The following is a 14729-nucleotide window of genomic DNA, read 5'->3' as shown; positions in this document are numbered from 1 at the left end:
CCTCAGTACAAAAACAAGTCTATACAGGAAACAAGATGGCTGCCAGGGGGGGAAGAGAGGGGCACAGGGCTGGGAGGACTTCATAAGTAGTACAAGCAGCTCACAGCGCCACCCGCAGGCTGGAGGAGAATTCAGCAATGGATTCTTACAGAGAGGAGTGTGGTGACTGGACACTGACTAACTTAGTTTCAAGGGCCCCCACCAGACCAGTAGGACCCTGAAGTTTATCTTTCTCCACCTCTACTCCTAGAGGAACCCCCCCCCCTTAAATCCCCCATTCTTAGGAAGAACAGAGGAACTGGGGGGGGGGGGAGGGACGGATTTTACATGTGAAATTTAAGTCAGTAAGGATCTAATTTCCCATAGTACTGCATCAGTTTAAGTGCTGGAAATGCTGAACCCCCCTCTCTCCCCCCCAGAGTAAGTGAGACAGGAAGTGTAAATGACTAGACAGAGCAGAGTGCTCAACCAATGACAAATAAATTAGTCATTAGGCAGAAGTGCCTGAGAAAAAGAAAAGTATATATTCATGGGTCCTCAGACAAGAAAGGGCTCACAGAGTAGGATGTGTACAAATCTTTCCGGCAGGAAAAAGCTGACAAAGAAGTTTATGCAAAGCACAAAGCCAAGTGCTCATGGAATAGTTTATTACTTAAAGACTCAATCCCTTCATTAGCATGGAAATACACTCCAGCAGGGAATTATCGCCTGCCGAAGACCTAGGCGGAGAGCAGCAAAGCTTCACAATTTCTTAGCAGTATAAATTAGCATCCTAATCTATATCAGGGAAAAGAAAATGTTTTCACACTGCAACTTCCTGTTCTGAACAACTCCCACACAAGTCAGGACCAATATTTATTTATTTGGATTTTTACATTCTGCTGTTTGGCACTTCAAAGCGGATTATATTCCAGTGAGGGGGGGGGGGGGGGCGCAGTGTTTTACTATCCCCAGAGGTTGCACAATCTATGGCAATGGAGAGTAAAGTGACTTGCCTAAGGTCACAAGGAGTGGCAGTGGGATTTGAACCCTGGCACTAGGCCACTCCTCCACCTGGTGGGTGATACTGCCTGGGGAAAGTAACAGAGGTCCAGCAGCTTCAAATCCGAAGTTGCATGGTGGCCCTCTGGCCCTACCGTTTCCTTCTCTGGCAGCTGGTCTCCATTACACTTCCTGGGCAGTAACACATGCCCATGGATCACGACTGCTGGGAAGAGTAATGAAATAATATAGTAAAACAAGGAGGCCAATATTTAACCAAAAAAAAAACCAAAAAGCTGAGCCCTTACATTTAGGCATATAAGGGCTTCATTTACTCAGCATTTTTCCCATATTTAGGATCCCTAAATTAGGTGCCTAGTGCAGGAAATCAGTGCTAAACACCTAACTCCCCCTCCCCCGCCCTAATTCCGCCTCTGTAGCCGCCCACTTATAGGAGCCTAGCGGAACCCTTTGAAAATTGGCCCTTATAGTGGACGCTCGGTGTAATGTGCTTGGCGCGCCGTGACCTCCAAGGGGATCTCTGATTACTAAAGGAGGGAGGGGACATGGGCACTGCAGCATCTTAACTGCACCAGATCGTAGGTCGGCTGCGCATGGATGTGGACACCCCCCCCCCCCCCCGTTCAGAGAGATGCAACTGGGGGGGGGGGGACCGCACAGATGCTTTGTTCGGGTGCGGCCTGAAGGAGGGTTCCACGTGGCCTAGATAGGCCATGTGCAAACATCATTCTTTGGGCAAGTTTTCTGTGGTTCCACTAAAAGGAATCACGAGCTAGGGAGAAACTAGAGCTCCGTATAACTGAGACATGCGGGATAGGCCAGCCCAGAGGAAAACAGGTCAAGCTGCAATATGGGGGGCGTGATCGGGATGGAAGATTCACTGTGCAAATGCGCGTCACAAACACAGATGAGGGGGCCGGCTCAGAGGCAGAGCTTATGCGCATTGCCACTTGGAGGGGCCTGGGTTAGACTCCTGCTTCAGCTCCTCCATTCTCTGGGTTGGCCAGTGCCTAGGGATGATGCTGAGGCAGGTTCGGCTAGATCGATTGATCATAAACCGTCGTCGTTGTCGTCATCGTCGCCGTGGTTTTTCAAATCTCGCCTTAAAAGATTTTTTTTTTTCACATGAGAAACTTCCGGGTCACTTTGAAATAGGAGGCTGGAAAAATGTGAACTCATAACCCGTCACCAGCTGGCCACCTTCTCCAGTACTGTCCTAGAGAAAGTGGAAATATTTCTTTATAGAGAGGGTGCTGGCTGCATGGAACTGCCTCCCAGTGCAGATGATGGAGGCAAAAACGGTATCTGAATTCAAGAAAGCATGGGATAAATCCAGGGGATTCTCTAAAGGGGAGTGATGGGAATTATAAAGCTAAACTAATTAGGTGGATAGGCAGACTGGATGGGCCGTATGGTCTTTTTGTGCTCTCATGTTTCTATATTTTTATGAACCAATACCCCAGCATAACGATGAGGGTCCTATACTGCACAGTGTGTCATCTACTCCAGTGAGCATCCCTGGAGATAAGGGTTTTGTTTTTTTTTAAAGATCTATGACAGATCTATCACAGTCAATTACAGCAAATATCTGCACCTCTCTCTTACTGATGTCTCTGTGATTAGATTGCCCATTATTGTTATGCCATTTCTAGACCAATGATTAAATATAATTGGGTGGTGGTGGTGGTGCTGTTGCTGCACTGTTTGTCATCAGAAACTCATGGTAGGTCTTTTCCACTGCCCTTGGCCCAAGATATTCAAAGTTTGAATACAGGACAAACCTCAGACAAGTGCCCTCGGGGGGGGGGGGGGGGGGAGGGAGAGCATGGCAGAGAGCTAAAAGAGAGGCAAATTACCATCTGTGTGCGCTGCACTCCGAAATATGACCCCCCCACAAAATCACAAAAGGTATATATTAGTGATGGAAACGAGTTGTTTAAAGAACAGTTACATTTTATTGGCTGTGGCCAACATTTTAATAACTTTCCGCCTGGACTCCGAGAAAGGGCTCAGCTCGTAAAACAGCTCTCCCACTGCCGGCTTCTCTGTGCTTCACTTCACCCCCTTCTCTCTCCATTTTTCCTACAGGACTTGCGCCTCCAGTAATGGTGGTGGCCCAGCTTTCTTTCCTGCCCTATTCCCCCCCCCCCCAGATGTAAGCACACTCTGTCAGGCCTTTATAGACTGAAAACTAAATGGAAGCAGGCTTGGCCGTAAGCCAGCTGTGGGAGATGGTGGTCATTTTTCCATGTCAGTAGCCTGCCGGGGGGAGGGGGAGGGTGTAAGATTGCATTCCTCGTGATGTCTCAGCGACCTGCATGATCGCATGCAATTACACAGTACATTAGTGAAATCGGCATGGCTGCCCTTTTTTTTTTTTTTTTTTTTGCCGGCTCAACAAATGTGGTTTTCAGAGTCACCCGTCTGAGGGAGAGCTAAGCTCCTTCCTGGACACAATGAGCACCCGTACATGACAATCGGCAGAACATGCAAAGCTTCAGTTTGAGAATTAATGACTGGCAGATTATGTTATTTGACGGAGCCCTTGAGCTTTATCGCATGAAATGCCTAATGACAAAAAAAAAAACTGGCAGAGGAGGAATGGTGGGGGAATGCAGCAGGCACAGCGCCAGGTGACAGAGGGCAACAAGGATGGCTCTCTCTGTGCGTAAAGCATTGCCCACCCTCAATGTGGGTTAAATGTACCCATGCATGGAATCCTGCCTGGGGCTGGTGCAAGAATAATTGGCACCCTAGGCAAACCTTTGGTCATGCACCCCCTTCCCCCAAGTCACCTCTAACACAGCGCTGCCGGCAGTAGCTCCCTTCTTTGGCAGCGTTGGCTCTCTAGCACATAATCACTTTGTGCTTCATGCTGGTGGAATTTTGCCGCCCCCAAAACCTGCGCCGCTCTAGGCAACCGCCTAGTTTGCCTGATGGAAGCACCAGCCCTGCTGGTGCCCGCATATTTTTGGAGATATTCCCAGGGCTGAGCTTGGTCAGGGAAGGCCCTTACATAGGTACAGAGGCACGAATTGAAGCAAGAGGTACTGCATCAGCTATGCTTTGATTATTTCGGCAAACCCTGCGAGTAAGAACTGCTGGTGGGGTTTGCCAAAGAGCGGAAGGTTTTAGTACTGCCTCCGAATTAATCAGGGCTATGGACCCTGGCGTGGTGAGTGGCCTCCATGTGTAATGTGGGAGGTGGGACGCCATCGCAGTAGGGTGACCCATTTGGCTCCTTTTATTTATTTTTTTTTAATTTCCTGGACAGGCTGATCCAGTCCTGGTTTTTACCCCCATGGCATGCCTGGAGGTGTAATTCCTGCATCTCTTGGGGAGGTGAAAACTGCGCATCCAGGCATGGAATTGGGGATAAATGCAGGACCTGCTGGAAAACACTGCGTCCGCTTATCACCGCACGGGAAAATGCTGCGTCCGCTTATCACCGCACGGGAAAACGCTGTGTCCGCTTATCACCGCACGGGAAAACGCTGCGTCCGCTTATCACCGCAAGGGAAAACACTGTGTCCGCTTATCACCGCACGGGAAAACGCTGTGTCCGCTTATCACCGCACGGGAAAATGCTGCGTCTGCTTATCACCGCACGGGAAAACGCTGCGTCCGCTTATCACCGCAAGGGAAAACGCTGCGTCCGCTTATCACCGCACGGGAAAACGCTGCGTCCGCTTATCACCGCATGGGAAAATGCTGTGTCCGCTTATCACCGCACGGGAAAACGCTGTGTCCGCTTATCACCGCACGCCCTGCTCATGCTGTTAATTCCAGCGACAGCAGTGGATCCCAAAGGGGTTAGGACAAAGTGACAAGGTCACCAGCTGATTATTTTATTTGAAATGGAACACAGTGGTTTCCAAACTGGTCCTCCAAGTCCCCCAGCCGGTTGGGGGTTTCAGGATATCCACAGGGAATATGAATGGGACAGATGTGCACATTCCTTGTGGGTATAATGAACGCCCGACCGGCTGGCGGGACGGGGGGGGGGGGGGGGGGGGTGACCGGAGAACAGGTTTGGGTGCCCCCGAGAAATCAAGGTAGCCCAGTCTAATTAAAGTAACCAGATAGCTGCGTGTCATAAGGGGCAGGCCTAGCCAGGATGTTACCGATTCATAATTTCTGCGTGAAACTACAAGTCCCTAGGTGCACTGGGGCTAAAACTAAAAGCAGTACTGGCTCAGCCTGTAGCTGACTTCATGCAGCTTGGGGCAGCCCAGGGCCCTGTGATAGTGGGACTGACAGCCCCCCTGCCTTGAGAGGAATTTTTACGTTGATCCTGAGTTCTTGCAGAGCCCTTTGCAGACCCTCCTAAATCCACGAGCAGAGCCCAATTTAACTGCATAAATGCTCTGAATATTGAGCACATTAAGACTACCTGATGGCTCACATGTTAATCTCACTAGGTACCTACTGGGCCCAGGACTACAATCAGAGATAGAAGAAAATCTAGCAGAGAAATTTCATCTTTTACCTATCTTTTTTTTTTCTTTTTAAACAAAGAGCTGCCAGTTAATTCCTGGAGAGGGAAGGAATCTCAGACATTGCTCAGTGGCGACACCTAGTGGCCATACCTAGGGCCCATGGCTAGCTAGGCTCCAGAGGAAGCTGCAATTTGTGGTTCCCTGGCCACGGATTCTCACTACAATGGCTGGGTTGAGCTGAGAGGGAGATATAAAATAGGATGAAACCTCCCCCCCTCCCCAAGGTACCTGCAAATAAAATCTCATGGCCCAGGAGTCCAACAGAAGCAAACACTTAAAATAACTTTGTATTTCCATGCAGGCAGAGAAGGGGATGTTAATAACATTTCTATGTGTGTTTTTATCTATATAATTTTTTTCTTCGGGGAGAAATGTTATTCCTTAATAGAAACTTTATAGAATGATTTTGTTTATTTGTATTGCTGTCTCTGTTTCTTTTGTATATTTGTGTGTACACACATGCATACATACCCCAGTGGCAGACAACCTATAAAAATTCTATGCTCATGCTACTCCAATGACCCGTCTTTTCATATTTATAGTGAGAGGAATAAAAAGGCAGAAATCTCAGGATCCCTGGAGAAGGCAGATATTTTTTTTTCTTCAATTTTAGAACAAATGGAAAATGTACTAGACATTATTACAAAGCTGGATGATAAGACTTAGGGGTAAAGGTGCTGGGGGTGGGAACTTGTATTTATTTATTTATTTAACATTTTTCTATACCGACATTCGCACGAGATCACATCGGTTTCCAGACAACAGCAAATTCAGCCAACAGGGCTTTACATTGTAACTGATGAGAAAACTTGGGGGGGGAAGGGAGGGAAGGGGGAGGGAAGAAACTTGTATGCCCGTTTCCCCAGGACGATAGAGAACCAGAGAGGAAGGCAAGAAACACCGACTGGGATGAGGAACTGCATCCTATAAGCGGCCAAGCTTCTACGGCTGGCGGCCGAGATGTATCCTTAGTGGTGCCGTGAATCAGAATAACTGGGCAGAGTTGGTTGGACCAATTGACCTTTATCTGTCGTCATCCTATTATGTTTATTTGCAAAATGCTCTTTTTCCATAAAACTTCAGGAATGGCGAACTCCAGTCCTCGAGTGCCACACAGGCCAGGTTTTCAGGATATCCACAATGAATATGCATGAGAGAGATTTGCACACTGTTAACGGACCTGTCCTCCAGAAACTCGGTCAAACCTTTTATATACGGTATATCTCGTCCACAGTTCCAACCTTGACTGCATTCCTGGCAACAAACTCCACTGTATGCAAATCTCTCTCATGCATATTCATTGTGGATATCTTGAAAACCTGGCCTGTTTGAGGCACTCGAGGACTGGAGTTTGCCATCACTGAGCTATAGTGTTGAGTTTTTCCAAAGAGATCTCAGCCATGCAAGGGGAGGCCTAGGGGGAAGTGCCTTAAGGAAGTATCTGCATAAAAGGGGCAAGTTCCTTCTGTAGATATGCATGCACACATATATCAGTTTTCAAAGATGGTTTGGTTTTTATCTAACATGCTCAATTTGTTGTCCACATAAAATTAAACTCCCGCGGACTATGTTTTAGACTAAACCAAAAATATTTTAATAATCCCGAGCTAGCGAAAGCTGATACCCAGGAAGTCATGGCACTTTTATCACACTGTACATATCCTGTACGGTTGCTATAGAAACTGAAATCTCTCCCTCTTGAACAGTAACTCTGGAAATAGGATGTAATACTTTCCCCAAATATAATAAAATAGCTTTGACAGCAGTCTTCCATGCAAGACCATCCATTTTTCACTTAATCTTAATCCCCACCCCCATTATCTACTATATCTCCGATAAGAAGGCATCCCAGCAAAGTAAACACTCTGGCAGCTGCATTAGGGAGGATAAATATGTCAGAAATCTTGTAATGTAGCCAATAAAAAGAGCTACAACAAGGCAGGCACAGAGAGAGCATCCGTGCTACATTCTTTACCTCTGTATTGCCCAATTCATTCATATCCAACTGATGGTAGAAGCTCAGTCTCTATTTTGAAAAAGTCACATTTCCGGGGGTGAGGGGTGCACTTTGAATGATTGAACTTTCACCCCCTTCTGTAAAGTCGCTGCCGTAGAAAAGGGGAACGCAGCATTGGTCACAGCGGCAGTTGCTATTACTCTTAACAGAAGGCATGGGGGTAGCCCTCATGGAGTAGCAGTTGTTACTACCCTTAAATAAAATAAATAAATAAATGGAAAGCTTGCTCTGGCAGACTAAATGGACCATTTTGGTCTTTATGTGCCGTCATTCACTATGTTACTATGTCTATAGGTTGAATTAATGCTAAGCCCTCACAATCGGAGGTCTTTGTCATGAAAGAGTGCCAAGGACATGCAGAGTCCCTGCTATTTCCTAGCAGGTATGCGATGTCTGCTGAGCATTCCTGCTGAACAAGATAAAATATGAGGGGAAAAAAGTGTCATATTCATAACCTAATTTCACACAATGGATGGATACAATGAAATTTTCAGGAACACTTGCGAATAAAGCATGCCAATCTACTGAGGTTTCCTAGGAAAAGTATTACATTACTTTATTTCCCAGCACACACATATGGAGTGGACGAGTCAACCTGAAAAGTCTCTTATTCCCTACCAGAGATGTTTCAAACTTTATGGTAACTATTACAAGTCGGATATTAATGAAAATTACGCTGGCCTAGCCTGTTGGGGGAAAGTTAGCATGGCCCTACTCAAGTTGAACTCAACTTAGGTGAATTTCACCTGTTTTTATACATATATATATATATAATTTTATTTATTGAAATTTTCAAAATACAAAGCAAAATACCTTTGCACAGGAACAGCGAAAGATATGTATACTAGATTATACAATCTTAAGTATAATCAAGATACAAAAACAAATCTTCCTCTCTCTATAAAGACCAACAATTAAGGGGGGAATCAGAAATTAAGAGGAGCAAAAGAAACAGAATAAATCCTGTATTTATTCAATAGACTGCGTGTAATTACTACGCCCAGTGTCTAATATGGATAAGCATAGGTAGCTAAGGGTTGCATGCAACACTCACCCCTCTGCCAGTAAGAAACTCCTGTAACTGTTCAGGAGCAAAAAAACAGCCAAAAGTATTCGCCCTTAGTTTCACAATATATTTACTAGGATAACGTAGGAGAAACGAAGCACCAAGGGCAAAAACTTCTTGGAGCATTTGAATAAAAACTTTACATCACTCCTGTGTAACCTTAGCTAAGTCATGATATATCCTGACTTGAGCACTCAAAAAACTAACATTAAAATTTTGAAAATAAGACTTCCTCACAAAACGTAGCTCCTGAACATATAAAAAAGTGATAAGCAATGCAGACCATAAGTTTCTATATCTGGCTTGAGGATGATCCATTTGACTGGAATTCAGTTTATAAGGGAGAAAAAACCACTTTATCGAGATTGGGAGTTTTATCAGCTGGAATTCTCAGAATATCCAAAAAATACTTCCTAAGCGTTAGTCGGGGTAATTCTCCCACACCTTTTGGAAAGTTGGTAAATCTCATATTCAAGTGTCTAAGTTGATTTTCTATAACTTCCAACCTTCTAGATAAAGAAAAACGTTCTCGGATAATCGTGGCGTTGGCTGTTTGTACTTCCTTGACTTCCTTCCTCAGGGATTTAAAATTCTCTGGGTGTTCCTGCAATATTCTCTGATGGTCTCGAGCAACCTTATCCAGCCTCAAGGAAACAGCCTCTAACCGGTGGGAATAATCACCAAAGGACTGGGAAAGGTTCCCAATCAGATCCCAAAGTGAATCTAACGTAACTACTGCCGGTTTAACAAGCAAGGGGGGAACATGAGAAATAGTACGCTTACCATCTGGAGCAGCATGCGCTGCTGGCGAACTTCCCCTCTGATGGCAATCCTGGGTCAAAGTTGCCTTCAGCGTTTCTCGCCTCCGAAGCAGAATCCCACTGCGGGGACAGCACAGAACTCGTTTCCCCCTCAGTCGAAGCGCCAGTGACTCCCTTCTCTCGGGTAGCAGCCCCGATGACGTCGGCGTTCCCCTGAAGACCAGCAGGCAGCGGCGATTGAATATCCTGCGGGCTAAGGTTCTTATGGCCTGGATTGGCCACTGTTGGAAACAGGATGCTGGGCTTGATGGACCCTTGGTCTGACCCAGTATGGCATTTTCTTATGTTCTTATGTTCTTAAGGGAAACCTCCCCGGGTGGAGACAGGACTCCTCTCCCCATCCCGCTGATGGGGCTCAATGCCCGTGCTTCTGAAGCGGAGGAAGCATATTCTAGGATGGATCGCTGGTCCGACAAGAGCAAAGGCTCACCCTCAGATTATCTGCGGGTTCATTAAATTTAGTCTGCAAACCTCTTTGGATGAGATCCACATGCTTCCCCCCCCCCCCATCCCCATCCCCCACTGAAGGCGAGGAGGAAACGGATGGCCACAGTAGCCGAGCACCTTGGAAGACCTCTGTCCTGGGCACAGCACTCTGCTGCGTAAGAATAAAACTTATGTATAAGGATCAGCTGGTTGGAAAGCCCAGAGGACGCAAACGTGCATTAAACTGACAGCACTATGCTCTTCTATCTAGCGGATACTTTGTAGGAGTGCTCCTCTGTATAGTTGGCCTTCAAAACACCAGTGCTGGACTTGTGGTGCATCTGAGGAGATGGGAAGTCACTGAGAAGCTGAGCTCCCACCAGACACATTGCACACGGCTTCTATTCAGTGATTTCGAGCTTGGTTTTTTTGCACCGGGCTACTACTCCACTGACACCTTTAGCTTGGACTCCTCGTGAGAAGTTTTCATTCGGAATGATTACAAAATCTCTACGAGCGCCGAGAGAGAAGTCAAAGAGTGAGGATAACAAAATGGTGGTGGATCTGAAAGCGGCGATGCGGGAGCTGAAAGTGGACTTTAATAAAATAAATCGTTAGGAACGGATCGGCTGCCCTTGCTGATAAACCTAACAATTCACAATCACCTATTGGACAGACTGGAATCCGCTGTGGCAGCGATACAGAAAGAGAATGTGGCCTTGGCTGAGCAAATTTAGGATCAAGAAAACAGAGGAAGGCGCAATGATCTGCATATTGTTGGGACACCAGAAAAAGTCAAAGATGCCGATCTACCTCACCTGGTGCAGGTTTGGCTTCCGGAGCAGTTGGGCGTTTCTTTGGAGACGCAGCCCATTATGGGAAAGCCGCCGCAAGGAAATGGTAGGCCCAGAGTATTTGGTGAGGGTCTGCTTATGTTCTGCCTGTGTGACTGAGGTGAGGCTTTCTCCTAATAGGAAGTGTATTAGTGTTTCAGGGCTTTCGGAGGGTCAGGCCCACGCCCTACACACATCACAATAGGCCTAATACCATCTGGGTTCCAGGTGTCTGTTTTGCAGGGATTTCTGGCTGGCAAATACAATGTAAGGGATATTTTGACCTCAAAATGCTGTACTTTGATATTTTTCATGTAAAATATAATTGCATAACTTAACTTTGTGTGTGGAATGTGGCGAGGCGATGGCGAGGGGTTTGCAAAGCTATAAGGTTCGCCTAGGGCACCTAATACCCTTGCACCAGCCAAGGGTTTGGGGGCATGGTGTCCGTTTTTAAAGTTTGTATCACTGAAGGGAGCAGAGCGTTTTTTGGGTGGGCCCGGGACAGAGAATGATTGAACGGAGTGGGTGGGGGCAGCAAAAAAGCTCGCAGCAGCCCTGTGCATCAGACACAGAGAAAGGCACAGGTAGAGCCCAAGAAATGCACTCAGCCCCCAGACCCAGAAAGAGATGCACCACATCCAGGCCACAATGGGAAGGGCTGGAAAAGGCTTCAGAAAAGTTAGGTGGCAGCCAAAATTTTGGAGGGCTGAGGAAAACTTCATGCCATCCTGCCCAGACCTTGGATTTTGTACTGTTTTCACTCCTTTTTCTCTTTATTTTCATATTTTTCTTGGTTTGCTAGTCTTATTTTCTCATGGTTTGATTTGTTTAATGTTTCTACACTTTTTGCCCTTATTCTCCCTCTCCCCTCTCCTCCCACATCGGTAAGTGGCTCTCAACCTGGGCTCCCCGGGCCACCGAAAGAGCGGCAGGGCTGAGCCGTGGCTTTCTTACAATGATGATCCCTACGCTCCGGCAGTTCCCCTCCCACTGGAGCTTGCAGCGCATCCAAGGCCCGGAAACTCGATAGCGTAGCCATTTTTTCCCCTCCCTGATTGGGCAGCCAGCGTGCCCCCCCCCCCCTTCAGGACAGTTCATGCGCCCCTGTTTTCTCACCCCCTGGTTTTAGGGTGCCATATAAAATGAATAAAGCAACGTGCCCAAAGCAACAGCAAGCGTTGAGTATGAGAAGAAGTCCTTGAACTCATGCCTTCAAGTTCTCTGCCCATTACTGTAAGCACTAGAGTCAAGAGCCCTTCTAACTGTACATATTCCTAGCACCTTGGAGTATGCCTCTTCCAGACATCGCCCTGTTGTGTAAGCCTTAAAGGAAACTGACTGAAATGGTGTTGAGAGCATTACGTGGTCCAAGGAGCATGCTTGGGAGCCCAGTGATGTACGGGAAGTCCTCCAGACGTTTCAAGTTATAACATTTCTAAAATGACACTCCTTATCCAACCTGCAACATTTGCTTCGGCTTTAAGACATAAGGAACATAAGAAATTGCCATACTGGGTCAGACCAAGGGTCCATCGAGCCCAGCATCCTGTTTCCAACAGTAGCCAATCCAGGCTACAAGTACCTGGCAGATCCCTTGCTACTAATGCCAGTAATAGCAGTGACTATTCCCTAAGGGCCAGATTTTAATAGCTACGCGTGGGCGGAGACTCCCGAGCGTCTCCCACTGGGCACCCACTGGTGTGCGGAAGACCATGAGGCCTGGTGAGATGGCCTCAGTAGGAAGAGTACAAAACAGTGTCAGTGCAACGTCCTGTAGGTGCATGCCTTGGTGTTTTCCTTTTTCAGACAAAAAAAAATTAAAAAAAAAAAAGTAATGTTTTAAAATATGCTACTGTTTTGTTTTTCTTTTTTTCAGTTCTAAATTCCAGGTTATTTTGGTGAAAATAGTGGTGTAGGACAATTGGTTTTGACGTGCATTTGGACTTAAGACACGGTTTTCAAGAACCAGGTGTGTCCTGTGCGGGGACTTCCTGTACTCTCCCGGCCTATGAGCCCCTAGCTCATGAGGGGAGTGGAACGTTATTCCATCCTGCGCCACACACCAGCAGGCCATGCATGTACCAGACAGGAAGAAATGCCCGCTTATGTGGCAGGCTCAGACTCGCGAGGCGAGAGTTCAACGGGGAACATTCTTTACCCTGCTCTGAGAGCAGCTGCAGTTTTGTTTTATTATTATTATTATTATTATTAATTTAATTATTCCCTTTCCAAGCAGACCACGTTGCTGGAGACAGCAGGAGAGAGAGCTCAGGGAAGAACCCCACGGGTTCTGTTCGGGGCATTTGGGGAGGGGGAGGGGGGAAGAGGCTGCGTCAAGGCCGAGGCTGACTGTGGGTGAACCGAACTTGCCTAGGGAGTGAAAGGGGAAGAGATGGGGGTGAGGGGACCCAGCCAGAGGAGGAGGCTGCCTTGGAACCATGTTGCCAAATTGTACTGGAGGTGCACAGGGACAGGGAAAGAACAAAAGGTGAATAGATGGCTGTGATTGGCCAGGTGCTGAGTGTATCTGCTTTATAATAAATGATCATCGCTAGTAGCAGCAACATTTAGGCTAGTGGCCTAATTTAGTGAAATTGAGGTTTCTGATCAGGGTTAGGTTTTGCTCTACATTTTATTGTATTGTTACACTGTTAAAGGAGCAGGTACTCTTTGCACTACACAAAGTAGCTTGCAAATTCAAGTCTGGACCCCACAGAGTTGCCAATAGATATAAACAGGATATATATGTGTAGCTAAGTGACCTCTTCTACTTCAGTTAAGATCTATCTTTCTGATTTTCTTAGGGCAATCAATGAGAAAATCAGATTTACAAATCCATACCTACAATAGGGATAACCAGGACTGGATCAGTCTCATCAGCTGCAGTGGACACCCTAAGGCTGGACCATGCACAGGGACATGTGAAGGCCCAGGTTTCAGAGTGAGACTTGGCCAGACCTGGTTTGTGAACAAGCATTCCAGTGCATTGTGGGATTTGTAGTTCCATGTGCCCATCGGCAAGGCAAAAAAACAAGATGCACCAGGAAAAATGGGGAGGGGGAGCGAGGGGGAGAAGATCTCAGAAAAACCAGGTCTAGGCCAACGCTGCATGCACCCCTTCTGTGTTATTTGCCTCCCCTTTTGCCATGATAGATATTTTTGCCTTAGCTAAAATATTTAAACACTGAGGGCCTTATGCCGGAGAAATAGCTGCCGCTTCGCTCCGGAAGAGAAGACCACTGCCATAGCTGTCCTGGTCTTTCAGGGAAACTGTCCCTTCTCCAAGCAAGCCTGCCATGGAAAAATATTTCTTTTTATTTTGTTGTCATCTTGGAGTATAAACTGAGATTTTTGCTGCCTCTGCAAGTTCGTCTGGGCTAACGCAGCACATTTCACTCCCTGACCCGAGAGAATCTCATAAATTATGGATGAGCAGAATTGTTTTTTAAAAAATTCCACATTAAGTGTGCATTACGGCATCAAATTGTTGTTGATGCTTCAGCAAAAAACCTATAGTTAGGGACCTGGGTTTTCACTACTTATCAGCATTTAAAAACAGGAGAAAAATCAGTGGGGGGGAGGGGGATTTATTTTTTTTCACCTGATTTTCTGCCGGTAGGTTAGTCTTGATAAGCACTGATAAATTCCCAGTGAAAATGAAATACAAACCGGAGATGAAGGTCCTTTACCTACAGTGTAAAAATGAATTCCTTTAACATTTTTGGAGGAAGTTGTGGGGTGGGGGGCTGCAGTTTTCTCCTTCGCATTTTGGGCTTCCAGCTGAAGCAAGGGTGCCAGGAGCCTTCATTTGCAACTACCCAGGGTGATGGTGTGGGAGGGTCCCCATTTTGTGGCACCCCCAACTAGATCGGCCATTTCCAGATGGCTGGGGGTCAGAGGCCACAGGCTGCAGCTTCCTCAGGAGCCTACTGTGCCCAGGACTAGAGTCTGGCCACCAGATGTTGATGTGACGTGATGGCCGAGACTCCCTCTCCCCAGGGACTGTGGGTGCCGCATCCGCAAAATTCCCAGCCCTAACTGGTCCCCTACACTGCACCGCAG

The sequence above is a fragment of the Rhinatrema bivittatum genome, chromosome 11, assembly GCF_901001135.1.
Source record: "Rhinatrema bivittatum chromosome 11, aRhiBiv1.1, whole genome shotgun sequence".
In the NCBI taxonomy this organism is placed as follows: Eukaryota; Metazoa; Chordata; class Amphibia; order Gymnophiona; family Rhinatrematidae; genus Rhinatrema; species Rhinatrema bivittatum.
Note: the sequence above shows the minus strand (reverse complement) of the source record.